At 45.4% G+C, this 21,523-nt stretch overlaps 1 long non-coding RNA gene across 1 annotated transcript; it reads right to left on the reverse strand.

The window, feature by feature from the left end:
* Window positions 1–327: 327 nt before the first annotated feature.
* LOC125540816 lies at window positions 328–2,209 on the reverse strand. Its single transcript, XR_007297386.1, has 3 exons — window positions 2,148–2,209; window positions 1,080–1,337; window positions 328–457 (listed from the first exon to the last, which is right to left on the reverse strand). It is a non-coding gene; the product is annotated as an uncharacterized LOC125540816 (long non-coding RNA).
* Window positions 2,210–21,523: the final 19,314 nt, after the last annotated feature.

Genomic DNA, 21,523 nt, shown 5'->3' on the forward strand with positions numbered 1-21,523 from the left:
GATGCAGTCTTTTACAATCCATTTTTGGGGCCTCAACCCTTTTAGAATCTGAAATTTATATTGCTCTTTTTAGAAACAAGTCCAACATAGTTTGGGCCATGGCCTTTTTAGAGCCTAAGTATTGAGTGCAATATAAATTCTGGAGAGGGCCTTTTTACAATCCAATAGTGGGCCAAGCCCTCTTTTATTTACAGCCAATATTCTCAAATCAGTATAGTAACAGTACTTCTTTCCCACAAGTATAGAAAACTTTCTCACACAACTTTGTCTCGCATAACATTAGATAGACCAACACATATCAATAACTTATCTCCTATGTTCACAAGGACATAACTTTTATCTCACACAACATTATACAGAACTGTATCTTGCAGGTTCAAATCACATAAACTTTATCTAACAGGTTCCCCGCAACAAAAGATGATCACCATCATCTCCTAATCAAGATGCAAATAACCTGCACATTCAAAAAGAAAAAGCAATATGTCAAAGAGAGACAAACAAAAAAATAGAACCAACAAAAAATAGAGACTTGCATCAAGTAGACCTGATGATGTACATATAGTAATCAAACTAGCATCTACTTTGCCCGAGAGATAGCATGAAGCAGTTTTGATGCCATTTATGCATTATTTCTAAGACTAGCAGCAAAAAATACATAGGATGCCAAACAGCTGGCAGCAGCTAAGATCGGTTAGTTGTTGGCTACCACCGATGGCGAGAACTAAACGAGCAGGTTAGATTCATTGGGCTGGGTTGGATTGGATTGATGCTGACAAAGTGACAACAGGAAGGTAATGAGCACATACAACTAGCTCTAGTATACCGGCATGCATGAGCACTTGTTAATATTTATATTCATCACAGCAACCTATAACCACCTACGCATACAAATCAGAAAGCACACATATATACTGAACAAAAGCAACGACCATGAATAGATGACTTAACAGTTCATGTTTTTTAACAAAACAAGAGTGGACATCTCATAGTGAGTATAATACAGCTACACTAAGCAGAGAACCACATCAAGACATGAAGAGTAAGCCATCACAGTATAGGAGGATTGGACTGCATACCTAGTCGTCCTTGAGGTAGAGGACCATCTTGGTACCCCTGCCGAGCTGCTCCCCAAACGTATCACGAGTGACGGTGAAGGAGCTACCAGCCTGGGACTCCCACACGTACTGCCCGTCGTTGTTGTGCTTCATGGTGACGACGACCCTCTCGGCAACAAGGTAGGCGGAGTAGAAGCCAACACCAAACTGCCCAATCATGGACACATCGGCACTGGCGGCGAGGGCCTCCATCGGCACCGTACTGATCTTGTCCAAGGCCTGCGAAAATCACACCGACAAACACACCACGTCATCCCAGGAACAAATCTCGCACGCCATGAATCAAACCGCGGGTCAACGGATTTGGCTCGGCAGAATCTAAAGCCTGGCGTAAAATGGCCAGTGCAATTAATGGCCAGTGCTGCCAGTATTGAATGTACCACATTGGCAAGCATTATATAGTACTACTATGTAATTGATATGCAAAAGAAGATGCATCTCCCATGTTCAGCAATCAGGATCAACCATGAAGTTTCTACTACTCCTACATCATTTTAGCTAATCATTTAAGATGATCATTTAAGATGCTAATGTTTACTTGTCAAGTACAGTTATTGTTACTCTAAGATTTTAGCTAAGTAAATATAAAGATAAGAAGACACTTTGCCACCAATATTTTGTGACATCCGTAGAATTCGTACCTCATAAACATGCATGAAATGTCTATCTCAAACAAGTATACATACTGATCATGTTTAATTAGGCCAGCAGCACAAAACAACCAATTATATTGCCTTATAAGAAGCTATTTGCATAAAGTAGAGAACTACGAAACAAGCTATTAACCATCCTACTGGTAGCAAGGACATAAAGATAATCACTTAATAAGATAAGAAGCAGACATGAATCACATAACTATGTACAATTCAATATCCCAACTGAGAGTGAACATGTATTAAACATTTCCTGCATTTCAATACATGCATGACAGATTCACAGCATAACTATATATAGCTGTACAAACATGCATGAACAGGAAAGCAACCAAACTACAAGAACATATAATGAAACAGAAGGAATCACTATAACCTATGGAGTGACAAGCACATATATGAACTCAAAGTAATGCCCAGCTCGCGCATATATGAGCCGTGCCGTCGAGTCCTGCAGCCACCAACTCGCGCCGCTCGCTGCCGCGGTCACTACCTTCGTCGTCGACACGGCGGTGCTGCCAGACCTGCAAAAAACAGAGGAGGCGTGAATGGACATCATACTTTCCAACTAATTAACTATAGCTTGCTACAGAAACATTTCGTTATCAAATTTGATTCAGGAACTAGCTTATTGAGTATGACAAAAATGCTTAGAATAAAAATCATTTCAAGAAATGCTGCAGTAGGTAAAAACAAATTAAGCTATACCATTTTAGGAAAATGTGTAAGCTGTTCAACTTTTCTCACATTCACTCCAGTTGCTTCCAAACACTAACTAGGTAACAGAATTACTAGGGTGGGGCGGATGGATCTAGGAACGCCAGGTACATGAACCACTCGGTGTTCTTGTTCAGATCCGGCGGGGGCACTGCCTGTACGTACCGGCACGAGCGTGCTGCGGGACGGTGGCTCCTCCCGTCCGGCTTGGCATTGCGGGTATGGAGATAGGGCGAGGGGATAGGGGCGGCGGCGGCAAGGTCGCTGGTGATGGAGCACAACGGCGGTTGTGGGTAGGGTTTGGGGTGGGGCGCGCCAAGGGAAGAGAGTGGGGGAGAGGAAGAGGGTGTTGCGCTGCCCAGGGCGAGGGCATCGAGGGTGGGGACAACACCGGTGGGGGAGACCGGAGACGGGCAGGGAGGTCGCCGGTGGCTGCCAGATCAGGGGAGGGTTAGGTGGAAATCCTAACCCTAGTAGAGAGGAGGAGGGGGAACGCCATGGCCCTGCCTGGACTAGTGGGTATGGGAAGGTGAGGGGAGGGGGATGGAGGAGACGAGGTCGACGGTGGGTGCGTGGCGGTGGTGGGTGGGGATGGCGTTGGATCTGGAAGGCGGGGTGATGGTGGCGGCGCGATCTGGAAGGGGAGGAGGATAGCCGAGCTGTAGGTGCAAGAGGACCGCGGGCTCCGGCGCGATCTTGGGGAGGGAGAACACGGGCTCGGCATCGCCTGGAGGTGGAGGAGCATGGTGGCGGCGAGCGGCTTGAGCGTGCGCGATGAGGGGGGAGAAGGGGGCGGCGGCGATGGATCTGGGGAGAAGAGGGTGGCGGCGATGGAGTGGGAGGCGATAGGGTTTGGGTGGTTGGGCTTCCCGGGGGTTGGAGGGGATAGGGTTCTTTTTCTTTCTCTCTCTTTATTTCTTTAGATAAATGGGATGGGTGGATGGATGGATGGATGGATGCCATGTCATCAATCCATGGCACAAACATTTCAACCAATGAGAACAAAGCATACGTAATTGTGTTTTTCTATGTGTTTCTATTATATTTTTTGCACAAGGGTGCATTTTGGAATGGCATAATTTGTTCAAATTATATCATACTTTGCACAAAGGTGCATCTTGGAATGGCAAACAATGTTGCCTAAAAAATACATTTTTTTGGACGAAAAATTCATTTTCCATTTTTTGAGTGCCCAAAATGAGTTTTTTTTGTGAGGGACCTGCCATGTATTTGTTGCAAAAGCGGACCGAATTATTTTTCTAAAATACTAGGACATATTTAATGCACAATTGACCAAATGGTTGAGTGTCAGAAGCTTTGATCCACCTCTCTTAAAAAGATAAATTCCCGCCGATTCAGTTGGAAGCGGGTCAAATTTGAACTGCAGCTGCCTCATAGTTTGCTATTTATTTTTTCCAAAAATCATTTCTAGGTACATAAGTATCTATTTAATCAGAGAAACACCAAAAAAATTCCAAGATTCAACCTCTAGCTAGGAACGGTCATTCCCGCCGTTTTGACCGCATTTTGAAATGGGCATAGAAAATTAAAAAAAAATCAAAAAATTGGGAAACCTTCGCATTGTGTAATTATATGTGGCTAAGTTCCCAGGAAAAATAACAAACTTGTAATACGACAATTATTTTAAAAAAGTGTTCTCAGAAACGAGCTATCACGTATGGAGATCAATGGCTTTCAAGCCAAATGATCAATCTTATGGCCACATTCATGGCATAGTTTGTTCAAATGATCTCATATTGTGCACAATGGTGCATCTTGGAATTCCAAACAATGTTGCCTAAGGAAGTTTTCATTTTCTTTGCACGAAAAATTCATTTTCCATTTTTCTGAGTGCCCAAAATGAGTTTTTTTGTGAAGGACCTACCATATATTTGTTGCAAAATTGGACCTAATCAATTTTATAAAATACTAGGCCATATATAATGCACAATTGACAAAATGGTTGGGTGTCAAAAGTTTTGATCCACCTCTGGTGAAAAAGACAAATTCCTGCTGATTTAGTAGGAAGCGGGTCAAATTTGAACTGCAGCTGCCTCATAGTTTGCTATTTATTTTGTCCAAAAATCATTTCTAGTTACATAAGTACCTATTTAATCATAAATACATGGTTTGGTGGCGATACGTCGAGGTTTGGGCGGTGGCCGAGGCCCCCAACTCTAGAGCACGTAAACTCGCATGCCCGCCACGTGGACACCGTGTGACCATGGCGTTGCCATGTGTTCTGGGCAGCCTAGGCATGTCTAGTGGGTTGGGCACTCCCCAGGTAGGTGATAGGAATAAAATCACAACATAAGATTCTCATGAGGAGACCGATCGATGCTCAAACATGAATAAGCAGCCAAGTGTTTGATTAGCGGTACGGGAAATGCACATGGCCAATGGGCGTGAGTTTTGGCTGAGGATGATCATCTACTAAGGAGAATGTCTTCACAAATTTTTAGCTCAAAAGGAGGATCCTAGGTGGTACTTGCTTTGCAAAGTATCACACTAGACAAAAATATGAATGTTGAAGCTGGGCTCAAAATAATGAATGAATTGAGCTGAAATTTAGTGGAGGATGGTTATTTGGGCATAGGAAAGCATTGTAGAAAATTGATACCATTTGGACATGCCAAAGTAGTACTTCCTTCACAATGCTCTTCTATGGACAAAAACTTGGGAAAGCTAGTGAGAGAGATTGGATGAATTAAAGGAGCTAAAAATTGGTGTAGGTAAGTTACATAGGTATGGTCATGCGCTGGTAAATTTTCAGATCATTTGGGTAAGCCTAGCTAGTACTTACTTCACAAAGCTTCTCTCGAGGTAGAAACTTTGGAAATTTCCTGAGAAAGATTTACAAGGAAAATTGAGCCGAATATTATCATGTGGCAATGATTTGGGTATGGAAGAGTGCCCAAAAAGTTTGAGGGTAATAGGACGGGTCTATATAACACTTGCTTTGCAACGTGCCAATTTGGCCATAAAATATAAATTGAACCTGGGCTCACATAGATGATTTGACTGAGCTGCAATTTGGAGGAGGGTGATAATTTGGGCATATGAAGGAACTGTATAAATTTCATGTCATTTCGAGATATAAAAAAGGTACTTCCTTCACAATGCTTCTAGGTGGACAAAAACTTTGGAAATTTGCCGAGGAAGATTTGCTAGGCAAATGGAGCTGAATTTTGTCATGCGGTAATGATTTGGATAGAAAAGAGTGCCCAAAAATTCCTAGGGCAATCAAGAATATATAAATAACACTTCCTTCATAAAGTGTTGTTGTGAACACAATAGGAAAATGAATATTGTTGAATTAGTTTTGAACTAGTCAAGGAAGGACTTTTACATATTTGATGAAGATATGACCCAAATAATTTATGAGAATTTTTTTGGAATTTTGGGAATGACAGAAATATAGGTTGCTTCACAACCTAGGGCAAAAACTGCCACATGGACATGACACATAGGCAAAACTGATGAGGTGGCGTCTAGTCATAGCAACCCACCACAATTTACAAGGCTATGACCATCTATATTGGTCGTTAACAAATAGAAATAAGGCAGCAGACTAGCACTGTTTGCTTTATGACCATTTCCTCTAATGAAATTATGACCTTTCTGACCAAAATGGTCGTTATGGTTTAGGGTTTAGAGCCCCCCAGACAGCTTTTGACCAATTGGTCTAAAATGGTCATAAATTTATGACCAATTCTTCGAGGGTCACTAACAGAAGGTCATAAGTTGACATATTTCTTGTAGTGACCCCAAGTCCAGCGCTTCTGCTGCTGCTGTCCCGTACGTGTTCTTGTCTTTCCTGTTAAAGGTTCTGCCGCAGTTCCTTGTTGTAGTCCTTGTCCTACACATGTTAGGTTTTACTTCATATATGCTACGTGCTATACTGTCTGCTCTAGATATGATAGGCTACGGTTCATATATGCAGAAGCTATTTACCTTCTCTCTGTCAGAACGCATGACTTGTTTTATCTCTTCTATATTAGTCATGCTTTATCTAGTATTTATGTTAATAAAATCATTTGGTAAATTGCTCATATTTCCAACAATCCAAAAACCTTATTATAGGCAATTTACCCCAAGTGGTTTTGCTACTTCCATGAGACCTCCTATGTTTGAGGGTATCCACTATAAGAGGTGGCGTGTGAGAGCAGTCTTATGGTTTCAAACCATGAGTTTCTATGATGCCACTCTCGGCAAACCTGAAGGAGAGCTTGATGCTCAACAGGCACAAGCTTTTCACAAAATGGATACTCTGTTTAAGGCTGCTCTCTTGAGTGTTCTTGGTGAGAACATAGTTGATGCTTATGCGTCAATTGATAATGGAAAAGATATGTGGGATGCACTCGAGGCCAAGTTTGGGGTCTCGGATGCTGGCACTGAGCTGTACATCATGGAGCAATTCTATGATTACAGGATGACTGAAGAGCGCTCCGTGGTTGAGCAAGCTCATGAGATACAGTCATTTGCTAGAGAACTTGAGCTCTTCAGTTGTATGCTACCAGACAAGTTTGTTGCCGGAGGTATCATCACTAAGCTTCCTCCTTTGTGGAGGAACTTTGCTACCTTACTAAAGCATAAGAGGCAGGAGTTTTCCATTCCGGATCTCATTGGCACTCTTGATGTGGAAGAAAAGGCGAGAGCAAAGGACACACGTGCTCGAGGTATTGAGGGAGGATCTAGTGCCAATGTGGTACAGAAGTAGAACTTCCAGCCCCACAAGTTCAAGAACAAGGGCAAGTTTGATGGTAAAGCAAAGTTTGATGGGAAGAACAAGGCTGTGCAACACACGAACTTCAAGAAGAAGAATGGCAAGAAGAATGGTGCTTGTCATGTGTGTGGGGATCTTGATCATCGGGCTCCTAGTTTCCCTAATCGCTTTGACAAGCGTCATCCTGGGAAAGGCGGCAAGACCGCTAATGTTGTCATTGGAGACACTGACATGAAGGATGCTGGGTATGGTATATTTCCCACTATTCTTTCAGTATGTCATTCTCCTGACTGGTTGATTGACACGGGTGCTAATGTGCATGTATGCGGTGATATTTCCATGTTTTCGTCTTATCAGACCGCAGGGACTTCAACCGTGCTGATGGGCAACGGTTCAAGTGCTTCTGTTCGTGGTGTTGGCACGGTCAATCTGAAGTTTACTTCGGGGAAGATCGTGCGGCTGAAGAACGTGCATTATGTCCCCTCCTTCAATAAAAATCTTGTTAGCGGATCTCTTATTCGTAGAGATGGCTACAAGCTTGTCTTTGAGTCGAATAAATTTGTAATATCCAAGTATGGAACCTTTGTTGGTAAAGGCTATGAGTCAGGAGGCTTGTTTCATTTATCCTTATCAGACGTTTGCAATAAAGTTGTTAATAATATTTGCAACAATAGTGAATCCGATGTGTGGCATTCACGTCTTTGTCATCTTAACTTTGGTTGCATGTCGCGACTAGCGAAGTTGAACTTAATCCCTAGTTTCACCACCGTCAAGGGATCTAAGTGTCAAGTGCGTGTGCAAGCTAAGCAACCTCGTAAGTCTCACACGACTGCGGAAATAAGAAATCTTGCACCACTAGAGCTCATACATTCAGATCTATGTGAAATGAATGGTGTGTTGACAAAAGGTGGAAAGAAATATTTCATGACGTTAATTGATGACTCCACTAGATACTGCCGTGTGTATCTTCTGAAGTCTAAGGATGAGGCTTTGAACTTTTTCAAGATCTATAAAGCTGAAGTGGAAAACCAACTTGATCGAAAAATCAAGAGGCTTAGGTCCGACCATGGTGGAGTGTATTTTTCTAATGAATTTGATGCTTTTTGTGCGGAACATGGTATAATTCATGAGAGGACGCCTCCCTATTCACCTCAGTCAAATGGGGTGGCCGAAAGAAAGAACCGTACTCTAACTGATTTGGTTAACGCCATGTTAGACACATCGGGTCTCTCCAAGGCATGGTGGGGGGAGGCGATATTGACAGCATGTCATGTCCTGAACCGAGTCCCCACAAAGAACAAAGAGATAACTCCATTCGAGGAATGGGAGAAGAAAAGGTTAAAACTCTCTTATCTGCGAACATGGGGTTGTTTGGCGAAAGTCAATGTTGCAATTCCAAAGAAGCGGAAGCTTGGACCAAAGACTGTGGATTGTGTTTTCCTGGGATATGCTTCATAGCATTGGCTATAGATTCTTGGTTGTAAAATCTGAGGTACCTGACATGCATGTCGGTACAATCATGGAGTCTAATGATGCGACTTTCTTTGAAGATATCTTTCCCATGAAGGATATGGCTACCTCATCTAATCAGGAGATGCCTAGTTCATCGAATCTGGAACCAGTTACAATTACCGAACCTACCATTTCGATGGAACACTTCGAAAGTCCTGTGGAGGAGAACAATGAAGTTCCTACCAGGAGCAAGAGACAGAGGACTGCAAAGTCCTTTGGTGATGATTTTCTTGTGTACCTCATAGATGACACTCCCAATTCTATTTCAGAGGCCTATGCATCTGAAGATGCTGACTACTGGAAGGAAGCGGTTCGTAGCGAGATGGATTCCATCTTGGCAAATGAAACTTGGGAGATAACTGATCGTCCTTATGGGTGCAAACCTATAGGATGCAAATGGGTATTCAAGAAGAAGCTTAGGCCTGATGGTACTATTGAAAAGTACAAGGCTCGGCTCGTGGCTAAGGGTTATACCCAAAAGGAAGGTGAAGACTTCTTTGATACTTACTCACCTGTGGCTCGACTGACCACTATTCGAATTCTACTTTCACTAGCTGCCTCGCATGGTCTTCTTGTTCATCAAATGGATGTTAAGACTGCTTTCCTAAATGGAGAGTTGGACGAGGAAATTTATATGGAACAACCAGATGGGTTTGTACTAGATGGTCAGGAAGAGAAAGTGTGCAAGTTGCTGAAGTCTTTGTACGGACTTAAGCAAGCACCCAAACAGTGGCATAACAAGTTTGAAAGAACTTTAACAACTGCAGGCTTTGTTGTGAACGAAGCCGACAAATGTGTTTACTATCGTCATGGTGGGGACGAGGAAGTTATCCTGTGCTTGTATGTTGATGACATACTGATTTTTGGAACAAATCTGAAAGTTATTATGCAGGTCAAGGATTTCCTATCTCGTTGTTTTGAGATGAAGGATTTAGGAGTGGTTGATGTCATTCTGAATATCAAGTTGTTGAGAGACGATGATGGTGGGATTACATTGCTTCAATCTCACTATGTGGAAAAGATCTTGAGTCACTTTGGCTATAGTGACTGCAAGCCCTCTCCAACACCATATGATGCTAGTGTGTTGCTTCGAAAGAATCGAAGAATTGCTAGAGACCAATTGAAGTATTCTCAGATTATTGGCTCGCTTATGTACTTAGCCAGTGCTACAAGACTTGACATCTCTTTTGCTGTTAGCAAACTGAGTCGGTTTGTTTCAAAACCAAGAGATGTGCATTGGAAAGCTCTAGAAAGAGTTTTGTGTTATTTGAAAGGCACTGCAAATTATGGAATTCACTACACCGGGCACCCAAAGGTGCTTGAAGGGTATAGTGACTCAAACTGGATCTCAGATGCTGATGAGATAAAGGCCACGAGCGGTTATGTATTCACTCATGGAGGTGGCGCTGTTTCTTGGAAGTCTTGCAAGCAGACCATCTTAACGCGGTCAACAATGGAATCAGAACTCACAACACTAGATACAGCTACGGTCGAAGAAGATTGGCTTCGTCGGCTCTTGAATGACTTACTGGTTGTTGAGAAACCTGTACCGGGTATCCTTATGAACTGCGACAATCAAACTGTGATCACGAAAGTAAGCAGTTCAAAGGATAACATGAAGTCATCAAGACACGTTCAGAGAAGGTTAAAGTCTGTCAGAAAAATGAAAAACTCCGGAGTTATTGCATTGGATTATATCCAAACGTCTAAAAATCTGGCAGATCCTTTTACTAAGGGTCTATCACGTAATGTGATAGATAATGCATCGAGGGAGATGGGTATGAGACACACAATATGAGTTGTTCACAGTGGTAACCTATTCTTTGTGATCGGGGATCCCGTGAATTAGATGTGGAAGACAAGCTATTGGTCAACTGAGAGGAGAGTATCCTTACTATTCACAATACCTCTCCATGAAGATGCAATACTCTCCTTATCTGCATGGCAGGTTGATGTATATCTTAATGTGTTCTAAGTGGATTATTTAAGCAAAGATGTTATCCTACAGAACATCTTTTGAAGAACACACCTATATGAGTCTGATTGTCAAACGTCGCAATCTATGAGAGTAGGGTTCTCTCTAGTAAACTCATGAAAGGTCACGGAGTATGACGCATAAGCTCCACCCGCGGGGAAGACCCATGGTAGCCACGTATCGGTCAAGGCTTTATGTGAAGCTAGATTCGCAGAAAACTTGCACTTCAAGGCCCAGTCCACTGTTCAAGTTGCTTACTAGTGTAGCATAAAGTTCTAGGTGGAAGTTCAACTTAACAGTCTCCACTGTAGTACCGGTATATAAAACAGTGTTTTGGAACCAAAGGCAAATTTTTGTGTGCCTCTGGGATCTGGTGGGGGATTGCTGGAATTTTGTCTATTTTGGGCCTAGCCCAATAGCAGTTTCAGAAATTCCTAATAAATCCTAGAGGCCCATGCAGCCCATTTGTTGTGACACCCCAAATTTTTGGCCTTGTTTTATTAATTAAAATTTTTGCCAGGAATTAAAACTTTGAATTTCTGAGCTCCATTTTGATTTTTAAATCATATCCTTCCCTGTTATGATGAGTTTTTCCCAAAGAGAAAACTTTTCAAATATGTCATTGGACATATTTAATCTCTCAAGAGAAACTTTCCCTTATTTAATATAACTAATTACCTAATTAAATTGCTTGATCTTTATTTTCTTGAAAAATGGTTTTTCAAGGTTAAATGGCCATATTTGAACTACAACCATTTGATGGATTCACTTAAAATTCCCACAAAAATTTGGAGATGTCATGTGATGTTTTTAAATCACTTTTATACAAAAATATCTATTATTCATGAAATACTTTGAGCTCTACAGTCAATTTTTCTTCTCTGGTCCAGAGTGCATTTTGCACTACAACCCATTTAAATATTTCTTTCTAGCCTCCACAAAAATTATGGGATGATGGTAATAGCCTATGATTCCACTTTATGCAAAAACCTAGTGTTGTTCTTTGAAAAAATTGAGTGAATCAACCTCTTTTCCATTCTGGCCCAGCCTTGTGATTTCTACTACAACCCTATTTGATTTTGCTCCAAAGATCTTGTGCTTTCTCCTACTTGTAGACAGCCCTAACAAACCTCTAAGTCCAGGAGCATGCACCCATTGGCATATTTTTGGTTCATGAAATAATGTCATTTATTTCCTGTCCAGAATTGAAGTTTTGCAAAACTTGCACTAACAAGTTTGTGCTTTTCACAAACTAACCTCACCACTCTCTCTTTCATCTAAAGAGGCCACCATCTGGAAATTTTGGCCACTCCAAGACCTGCCTAAGTGCCCTTAGCATTTTGTCAAACACCCTGAGTGCATAGCCAGATTTGGCATGGATTCAAGTTTACATTGTGAACTTGGCCACCTGACCTAACCACCATGCCCATTCACCCTCTATCTAACCCTAACCTAGTCCTGTTTCTTCCCAGCCTCAACCGCGACCTCTAGCATGCTCTGGCATTACGTCGAGCACGTCCCGTGCACGCCCGGAGCGCGAGCAGAGCGTGCGTTTGGCACGCACGTGCGCCGAGCCGACACGCTGGCCCCACGGTTTTGGCCCGCTCTGCAGCACCACGCCACGCGCTCCCCTTCTCACCGCTACGCGCCAAGCCGCCCCTCGCCACGCCCCGGCAGGCCAAGAGCTAGCCGCCGCCGCCGCTCGACAGCTCCTGCGCTGGTCGGCGCCGCCAAACCTTCCTCCGCTCGCCAGCTTGCCCTTGGAGCAGTAGCCGCTCGTCCGCTAGCTCCTGCCGCCATCCCCAGCCTCGCCACGATGCCCTGCAGCTACAGAATGGCGGTCGCTGGAGAGCTTATCCACGGCCGCCGCGGAACCGCCTTACCACGCCTATATAAGGAGCCCCGAACTCATCTCCGCACGCAGGCAGTCCCAAGCCACCTCCCGAGGACCCCCATTGGCAGCCAATCGACCCGGGGAGGCCTTCTTCCTCATCTCCGGCAACTGCAGCCGCCGCCACTGCCCCGGCCAATTCGGCACCACCAGGACCTCCCCCTCTCCGTTCTCTCCACCAAGAGCTTCCTCATCCTCCCGTGAACCATTTCCACTACTCGATTTTGATCGGGACACACTACGGGAGAAATATCACTTTGCCCGACGGTCTCCATCCGCCGCGAAGCTCGCCGCCGGCAGCTCCGTCCATCCCCGAGACCATATTGACCACCGGAATGACCGTCTTGATCCCCTGAGCACGCCGGTGGCCTCCGTTCCCCGAACGGTGCCGTCATTCGCCGACGAGCCTCGCCGGAGCTCCGCCCCTATTCGGTCAGGGGGAGACGACGCGCGCGTGGACTGGTCAAACCTGACCAGTGGGCCAGGCGGGCCCACTGTCAGTGAGACGTGCGCCGTCCACGCTGGAGTAAGTGGAGGCGTAATACCCGTAATACGTCTTCTCTGTACGAAAGCGTAATCACTTCGAAACGTTTTATTTTCTGTTTTAATTTAAATAACAGATTTTGACCAAATCTTTGACTGGCTATAACTTTTTAATTATAACTCCAAATGAATTAATTCTTTTTCCTACATCTCTCAAATATTGTCTAGTTTATTTTAAGATTTATTTGAAAATTTTCCAAACAACTTTATTGTACTGTTTTTGAAATATGTGTTATTTGCATATTTTTGGAAATAGGATTTTTGGGAGAGAAGGAAGCTTTCAAAAATTTTGGAGAGCACCCCCACCTCTCCACACCATTAAAGGCAAGCATTCTGAACCCCGGAATAATATTTTTGGTGTGTTAGTTGACACGTTTATAACACCACCTTATATCGGAGAGCTTGTTATTTCATGTGATATGATCATTTGCATGAAGGCATATTAGTGATTTCCTTGCTGTTGGAAATGAATATACTTGTGATGGTAATCACCCTCATATGCCTTGCATGCATGCCGGAAAGGAATCCGGGAAAGCCTCTGCCTTGGGTAGGAGTGAGCTTGTCGCCGGTCCCCGTCAGGACGGTTATGTCCGGTATGGCATGGTAAGGTATATTGAGTGGTGATTTTGTTGATTGAAATATAATTGTTTACATGACATGCAGGGAACTTATAAACCTCCTGAGTCGACCGTAGACCGAGTCTTGTTTCCAGTAACCCCCATACTTGCTATGTACTACCACTTGTCCCTACCGCAGGTAGGGTATGGTTCAGTAAGTCGTTAACCCCTTTCAAGCACACACCGTACATAGAGGCCATGGTGGAAGATATCGGTTGTAGCCGGTAGGCATGCCACCTGGTCCGGGGGCATGGGTGTTTCCGGTTGGGACCGAGAGGGGAGGCCACCCCTTAGAGCGCGCGATATAAATTTGATCCCATGCTACGCGAGGTTGTAGCCTCCCCACTTAGAGTTTTTCTTAACAAGTGTCGTGGGTGATTCCAGACACCGATGAGTTAAGCTGGTGTGTGCAAGTTAGGCGTGTTTTCAACTAAAAGACCGTAAACGGAATTACTCCCGATGGACTAAAGGAATCCGTTACTCGTGGGTAAAGAGTACACCCTCTGCAGAGATTAAAACCTATTCGAATAGCCGTGTCCATGGTTAAGGATTACAGTCTGGGATGGGTCAAGTGTTGGTCTTAGTGTCGGTCTTCGGAGGAGATATTGTTAAACCAAGCTTGGATATCGACTGGTTACTTCTGAGGCCCATGATTATTATTTTTGTAATGGACTAACCCGTTGCATTAATTATATTATTGAGTATCCCTGGAACGGTTCTACTTCCTGCATATTCATTGTGATTATTTATTTTGTAAGCCCTTTATGTGGTGTCGCTGAGACGCCCGACTGTGGCAATGCTTGTTATTTATTTCAATGCCCTTTATGTGGTGTCGCTCAGACGCCCGACTGTGGCATTTATTTTAAAAGCCCTTTATGTGGTGTCGCTCAGACGCCCGACTGTGGCATTTCTTCTAAAGCCCTTTATCTGGTGTCGCTCAGACGCCCGACTGCGGCATTTCTTTTAAAAGCCCTTTATGTGGTGTCGCTCAGACGTCCGACTGTGGCATTTCTTTTAAAGCCCTTTATGTGGTGTCACTCAGACGCCCGACTGTGGCATTTCTTTTAAAAGCCCTTTATGTGGTGTCGCTCAGACGCCCGACTGCGGCATTTTATTCCCACTCTATTATTGGTTATTCATGTTGCATATAAATAACCTGCTTGCATGCATAAAAGATATTTTATTTGTGACTGACGATCTGATCATAGAATATTTCAGTGCATGATTATCAATTATATTATCCCAGTGTTCATAATGTTTGCGAGTACATTCAAAGTACTCACTGGCTTGTCCCTGGCTATTGTCTTGGCCAGATTTCTGCATGGAGAGGAGCGTTGCGGTGACAGCCCCGGAAACTAAGCAACGGTGATAGCAGCCTCGCGAAGATAGGAGTTAACCTGGTCAGCTGTTCCTATGGGAAATGGAGTCCCATAGACACTGATGTCTCACAAACCGCTTCCGCCATCGACCACTAGAAAACCATTTGATGTACTCATAGGCCACAATGGTCTTGTACTACACATTTTGTATTTTTTGTTTGGAATTTCTGTAACAAGTTGGTGTCTCATCAGCTAACAGTAATCCTGGGGCTGGTGAGCACAACGGCCATTTTCTGGAAACTTATGTCCGGAAAACCGGTCGTGACAGACTTGGTATCAGAGCCAGGCTGACCATTGGCTAATCCTATCTTAGCCGGGTCCATAAACTTAGGCAAACCAACCCACCAAACCATAACCAAACCCCAGCCAAGCTTCTCGTGCAAGATAGCCACACAGTGACCCAACACCTTTTGGCAGTCGGTGCCCAACCTATCAACCTAACCTGTCGCTCATGCGCCAGTGACCGGCCCCTAAATAGTCCTTTCTCGCAAGCGTGCGAAGGACGACTCTGTCCCTTTTTTTCCTATAAAAAGGGGCACGCTAGCCCCAACACAGCACAGCACAGCCTCTACCCCAAACCAAGCTACAATGCCTGGCCCTATCGTGCACAATGAGACCACAGCAACCAACCTTGGAGGCTTTGTGACCATACTCGCAAACCTCACCCGTCGTGCCTATGCGTTAGAAGAGCCCCCAGAATATGTTGTGTACCAAGGAACCATGAGCGGTGAGAACCGTCAATTCTGGGCCACTTTACACATCTACGGTAGGGGTCTAGAGCCCGAGCGCCCCTACAGGTTCACCGGAAGAACAACTTCCTTTGAGCTTCAAGCCATCCAACTAGCTGCTCGAGAGGCTATAGTTCATCTCCGGCACTTGTCGCCCAGAGTTAACTGTCGCTCGTTCCACTACTACCCCAGACGTGAAGGGTATGGTAGACCACCCCAAGTTGCCAACGGAGATCACGAGACGGATCTTGCATTGTTGCACCTAGTGCGCTATGTAAGTGCACTAGAGGAACTGTGCGATCAAATCACTATTGATCTAATCGCAGCTCGTGGAGAGCTGGTTCGTCGAGCCCCGGCAAGAGAAGAAAACGAGCCCAACGCCGACAACCCAGTCGTGTTGTTTGGACACCCGATCGAGTCCCTGAGGCCTGCCCCAGCCATCGGCCAAGGTGCTGCGATAACCCCAGAAGTGCTTCGTCGCATATTGGGAGCACACTCCAACGGGATTGTGGCCAACAATCCCCGAGATGGTCCTCATCGCTACCCCGAGCCTGCAGCCCCTCAACCCACTCCAGCTAATTCCGACGACGAGACCCGTGTAGGAGCCTCAAGGCACGCCCGCTTGGATGTAAACGAGGTAGACTAAGTCACCCGAGTCGTATCGAGTCCCAGTGTACCCTCGCTTTGTAATCTTGTGTTCTTGTAATTAAATGCCGCCTGTTGTCGTGCCTCTGTTTTAATAGTAGCCTTGCCTGGATACGCCAGTATGCAGTATAAGATTTCTATCCCGGACACAGTTACCAAAAACTTCCTCGACAACCCCCACAATAACACATCACTATAGTGAAATGTGTGAATCTGTGGCTTGACCTCGACCCTTGGAACAGAGCTGAAAACTTTCTTTACCATTCACCACGGTAAAAATGACCCAGCTCCGGTGCTATAAAAAGGCAACCGCGTGACCTTGCCAAGCATCTCTCACCTTGTGCACCACCCTCACAACCATTTCCTAGCCATGCCGAGCCCTAGCATTTATCTGAGAACCCCAGATGCAACCCCAGGTAGTTTTGTCAAGATATTGCGGGATTTTACCTGCAGTACCATGGGCGCTACCCAGCCACCCCAGTACGAGCTGTTCAAATCGAGGATCACCTCTTCCACCTCAAGATATTGGGCAGCAGTGCACATCCCTCCCGTAAACTCAAACCAAGACCCAACAGAAGTCTCCTTCGTGGGGAAATCTATGCCAACCTCACAGAAGCTGTTGCATACGAAGCGCTTGCTCGCCTTCGATTCGCGGTACCCTATGCCAGCGAACGAGGGTATTATTACTTCCCGAGCCGGGCAGCACCTGAAGGAGTGACATCTTTTCCCGGTGGACGCATTGAGAGAGACCCAGTCCTGGCCAACCTTGTTCAGTACGTCATCGCTCAAGAGCATTTATCCCAACGTGTGATGGGTTATCTTCAGAGCCTCGCAGATTTAAATCCTCAGATCGCCATCGGCAGAGCACTAAGGCCCGACCAGGGGAGACACGTGCATCGAATGGTCAATCCACTTTCCCCGATAGAAGAGGAGTGTATCCCAGTACCAGAGACGTTTTCTAGGGACCCCGTCCAGTTACCGTTTCCATTTTAGACGTCGCTGCGGTATTCATTATTGCGACATTTATTTATGTGTGTGACTTATGCGTGATACCCTGAGTTTGTACGACAAGTCGATTAATTGGCTTCTACTAATGTGCGTAGTTTTTGTTATGGTTTATGCTCCTTTTAAAATTAACTGTTTTTCTCTCGCAAAATCCTGGAGTGAGATTTCTTTTCCCTGAGTTGCTACGTCTGCACCTTCTCACGGCATGGATTAATTAATCTCTCGCAACACCATGGTAGCAGACTCACAACTGTAATCTTTCGGACACATACACTGTTTGCAAAACTTTGCAACAGTGTTGCATCCAGCTAAATCACCCCCTAACAACGGTTAGCACCCGGCACACCCCACCTACTCCTCGTGATCACCACCACCGTGGAGAGCCAACATCTGAGCAGCAGCGTCGCGACGATCATCGAGGATCATCGCGCACAGGAGCACGGAGAGCCCCAGCAGTGTCGCCAGCCCTACGCATATCAGGATCGCAAACCAGTCCGGCATCGCCTCCGCCATTAGAGCCTCACCCAAGCTTCTGTAAGAAGTAATGGAGGAAGAAGGAGGAGGAGAAGTGAGGCCAGGTGTGAGGAAGGAGAGAGAGGCACCCCGGCCGTTTTATAGCTCGAGCTCAGTGTATGGTGGGCGAAGTCCACCAACGCCACTCGTCGCCCGATCGCCGGTGTTCGGAGTCGAATCCGCGAGCAGAGCCGACAACACGCTGGCCCGCGAGGTGAGTGCACGCTGCACCGGCAGCTAGCACGCCGCGCACTACCGCAGTACGGCCTAGATGCCCTACGCGCTAGGCGTCGCCGGTGGAGAAAGCGCGCGGGAGAGAGGAAGAAGAGATAACCATAGGGAGAAGAAGAGACTGACAGTGGACCCCGGGTCCACCTGTCAGCCAGAGGGAGCACTGTGCTCTCGGGTACGACCAGCGTATATTTAAATTTAGGAGTTATTCTAAATTTATATCCAGCGTAGAATCCCACGTTTTTGTCCCGAACCGTAGATTTTTCCACGCAGCACCAGTATTCACACTGTGGTTTTTCACCACTTATTGCCCTCTCACTATAGCCACATTTTTATTGCGTATAGTTTTTCTTAAAACAGCTTTTAACAAATCTCGAGGACGAGATTTTTCTTAAGGGGGGTAGTGTTGTGACACCCCAAATTTTTGGCCTTGTTTTATTAATTAAAATTTTTGCCAGGAATTAAAACTTTGAATTTCTGAGCTCCATTTTGATTTTAAATCATTTCCTTCCCTGTTATGATGAGTTTTTCCCAAAGAGAAAACTTTTCAAATATTTCATTGGACATATTTAATCTCTCAAGAGAAACTTTCCCTTATTTAATATAACTAATTACCTAATTAAATTGCTTGATCTTTATTTTCTTGAAAAATGGTTTTTCAAGGTTAAATGGCCATATTTGAACTACAACCATTTGATGGATTCACTTAAAATTCCCACAAAAATTTGGAGATGTCATGTGATGTTTTTAAATCACTTTTATACAAAAATATCTATTATTCATGAAATACTTTGAGCTCTACACTCAATATTTCTTCTCTGGTCCAGAGTGCATTTTGCACTACAACCCATTTAAATATTTCTTTCTAGCCTCCACAAAAATTATGGGATGATGGTAATAGCCTATGATTTCACTTTATGCAAAACCTAGTGCTGTTCTTTGAAAAATTTGAGTGAATCAACCTCTTTTCCATTCTGGCCCAGCCTTGTGATTTCTACTACAACCCTATTTGATTTTGCTCCAAAGATCTTGTGCTTTCTCCTACTTGTAGACAGCCCTACCAAACCTCTAAGTCCAGGAGCATGCACCCATTGGCATATTTTTGGTTCATGAAATAATGTCATTTATTTCCTGTCCAGAATTGAAGTTTTGCAAAACTCGCACTAACAAGTTTGTGCTTTTCACAAACTAACCTCACCACTCTCTCTTTCATCTAAAGAGGCCACCATCTGGAAATTTTGGCCACTCCAAGACCTGCCTAAGTGCCCTTAGCATTTTGTCAAACACCCTGAGTGCATAGCCAGATTTGGCATGGATTCAAGTTTACATTGTGAACTTGGCCACCTGACCTAACCACCATGCCCATTCACCCTCTATCTAACCCTAACCTAGTCCTGTTTCTTCCCAGCCTCAACCGCGACCTCTAGCATGCTCTGGCATTAACGTCGAGCACGTCCCGTGCACGCCCGGAGCGCGAGCAGAGCGTGCGTTTGGCACGCACGTGCGCCGAGCCGACACGCTGGCCCCCACGGTTGGCTTGGCCCGCTCTCGCTCTCAGCACCCGCCACGCGCTCCCCTTCTCGCTACGCGCCAAGCCGCCCCCTCGCCATCCCGGCAGGCCAAGTGCTAGCCGCGCCGGCCGCCGACAGTTCCTCGCTCACTGTATCGGCGGCGTCACCTTACCGTGCGGGGCTACGCTCTGTCCTCGTCCACTTTTCTGGCTGATGCCGCCATACCTAGTCCACGGCTTTTGGAAGCACCGCTGGCCCAGGCTAGCTCTGCCGTCGGACGTATCCTCACTCCTTACGACTATCGGATTGCAATCTGGTTTGATCAATTTTGCCACGATGGTCTGCTTTTGCTTATCGCTGGAGAGCTTTACCACGGATTCCTTTCAGTCTGACCCTGCTCTTACCTATTCGGGCTCGCAAATATCTCCCGTAGCCCTCTTGCACTCTCATACGTGACCTCTGCCATTGCAGAGTGCCACCATCTGCACTATCTCTTCTCTAAGGACCTCCATTTATGGCAGACGGCAATACGTTCCTGTAGGCCCGCCTCATTTCTTCTCCTCCACTTCGTACGGCATGCCGAAGATTAGCTGGCAATCAGCAGCTATTGCCTAGATTGCCCCATGGCTCTGAGCCTCGTCGATTCACTCGCGCAAATAGTCATTTCTTGGAGCAGTACACTCGTGGACCGTTCGCCGCTCCCTACGCGGCAGCGCTATCTCCTGTTTGCTACTTCAAGCAGCGGCCCGTTGCCTCGTTCCTCCCCTGTTTTTCTTGTCAGTTGCATCGCAAATTTACCGAACTTACGGGTCGATCGATTGTTATTCATTTCATTCTCCCGGCGTCTATTGGTTCCAGCACCCTAAACGGCCTCCGTACTCGTGCTGTAGTCGGGACCACGGCTCGCAGCCGTAAGTCCGAGAGGCGCATATGCACCTTTTGCCCGACGGTCTCCATCCGCCGCGAAGCTCGCCGCCGGCAGCTCCGTCCATCCCCGAGACCATATCGACCACCGGAATGACCGTCTTGATCCCCTGAGCACGCCGGTGGCCTCCGTTCCCCGAACGGTGCCGTCATTCGCCGGCGAGCCTCGCCGGAGCTCCGCCCCTGTTCGGTCAGGGGGAGACGACGCGCGCGTGGACTGGTCAAACCTGACCAGTGGGCCAGGCGGGCCCACTGTCAGTGAGACGTGCGCCGTCCACGCTGGAGTAAGTGGAGGCGTAATACCCGTAATACGTCTTCTCTGTACGAAAGCGTAATCACTTCGAAACGTTTTCTTTTCTGTTTTAATTTAAATAACAGATTTTGACCAAATCTTTGACTGGCTATAACTTTTTAATTATAACTCCAAATGAATTAATTCTTTTTCCTACATCTCTCAAATATTGTCTAGTTTATTTTAAGATTTATTTGAAAATTTTCCAAACAACTTTATTGTACTGTTTTTGAAATATGTGTTATTTGCATATTTTTGGAAATAGGATTTTTGGGAGAGAAGGAAGCTTTCAAAAATTTTGGAGAGCACCCCCACCTCTCCACACCATTAAAGGCAAGCATTCTGAACCCCGGAATAATATTTTTGGTGTGTTAGTTGACACGTTTATAACACCACCTTATATCGGAGAGCTTGTTATTTCATGTGATATGATCATTTGCATGAAGGCATATTAGTGATTTCCTTGCTGTTGGAAATGAATATACTTGTGATGGTAATCACCCTCATATGCCTTGCATGCATGCCGGAAAGGAATCCGGGAAA

Source organism: Triticum urartu, chromosome 2 (genome assembly GCF_003073215.2).
Source record: "Triticum urartu cultivar G1812 chromosome 2, Tu2.1, whole genome shotgun sequence".
NCBI classification, from domain to species: Eukaryota; Viridiplantae; Streptophyta; class Magnoliopsida; order Poales; family Poaceae; genus Triticum; species Triticum urartu.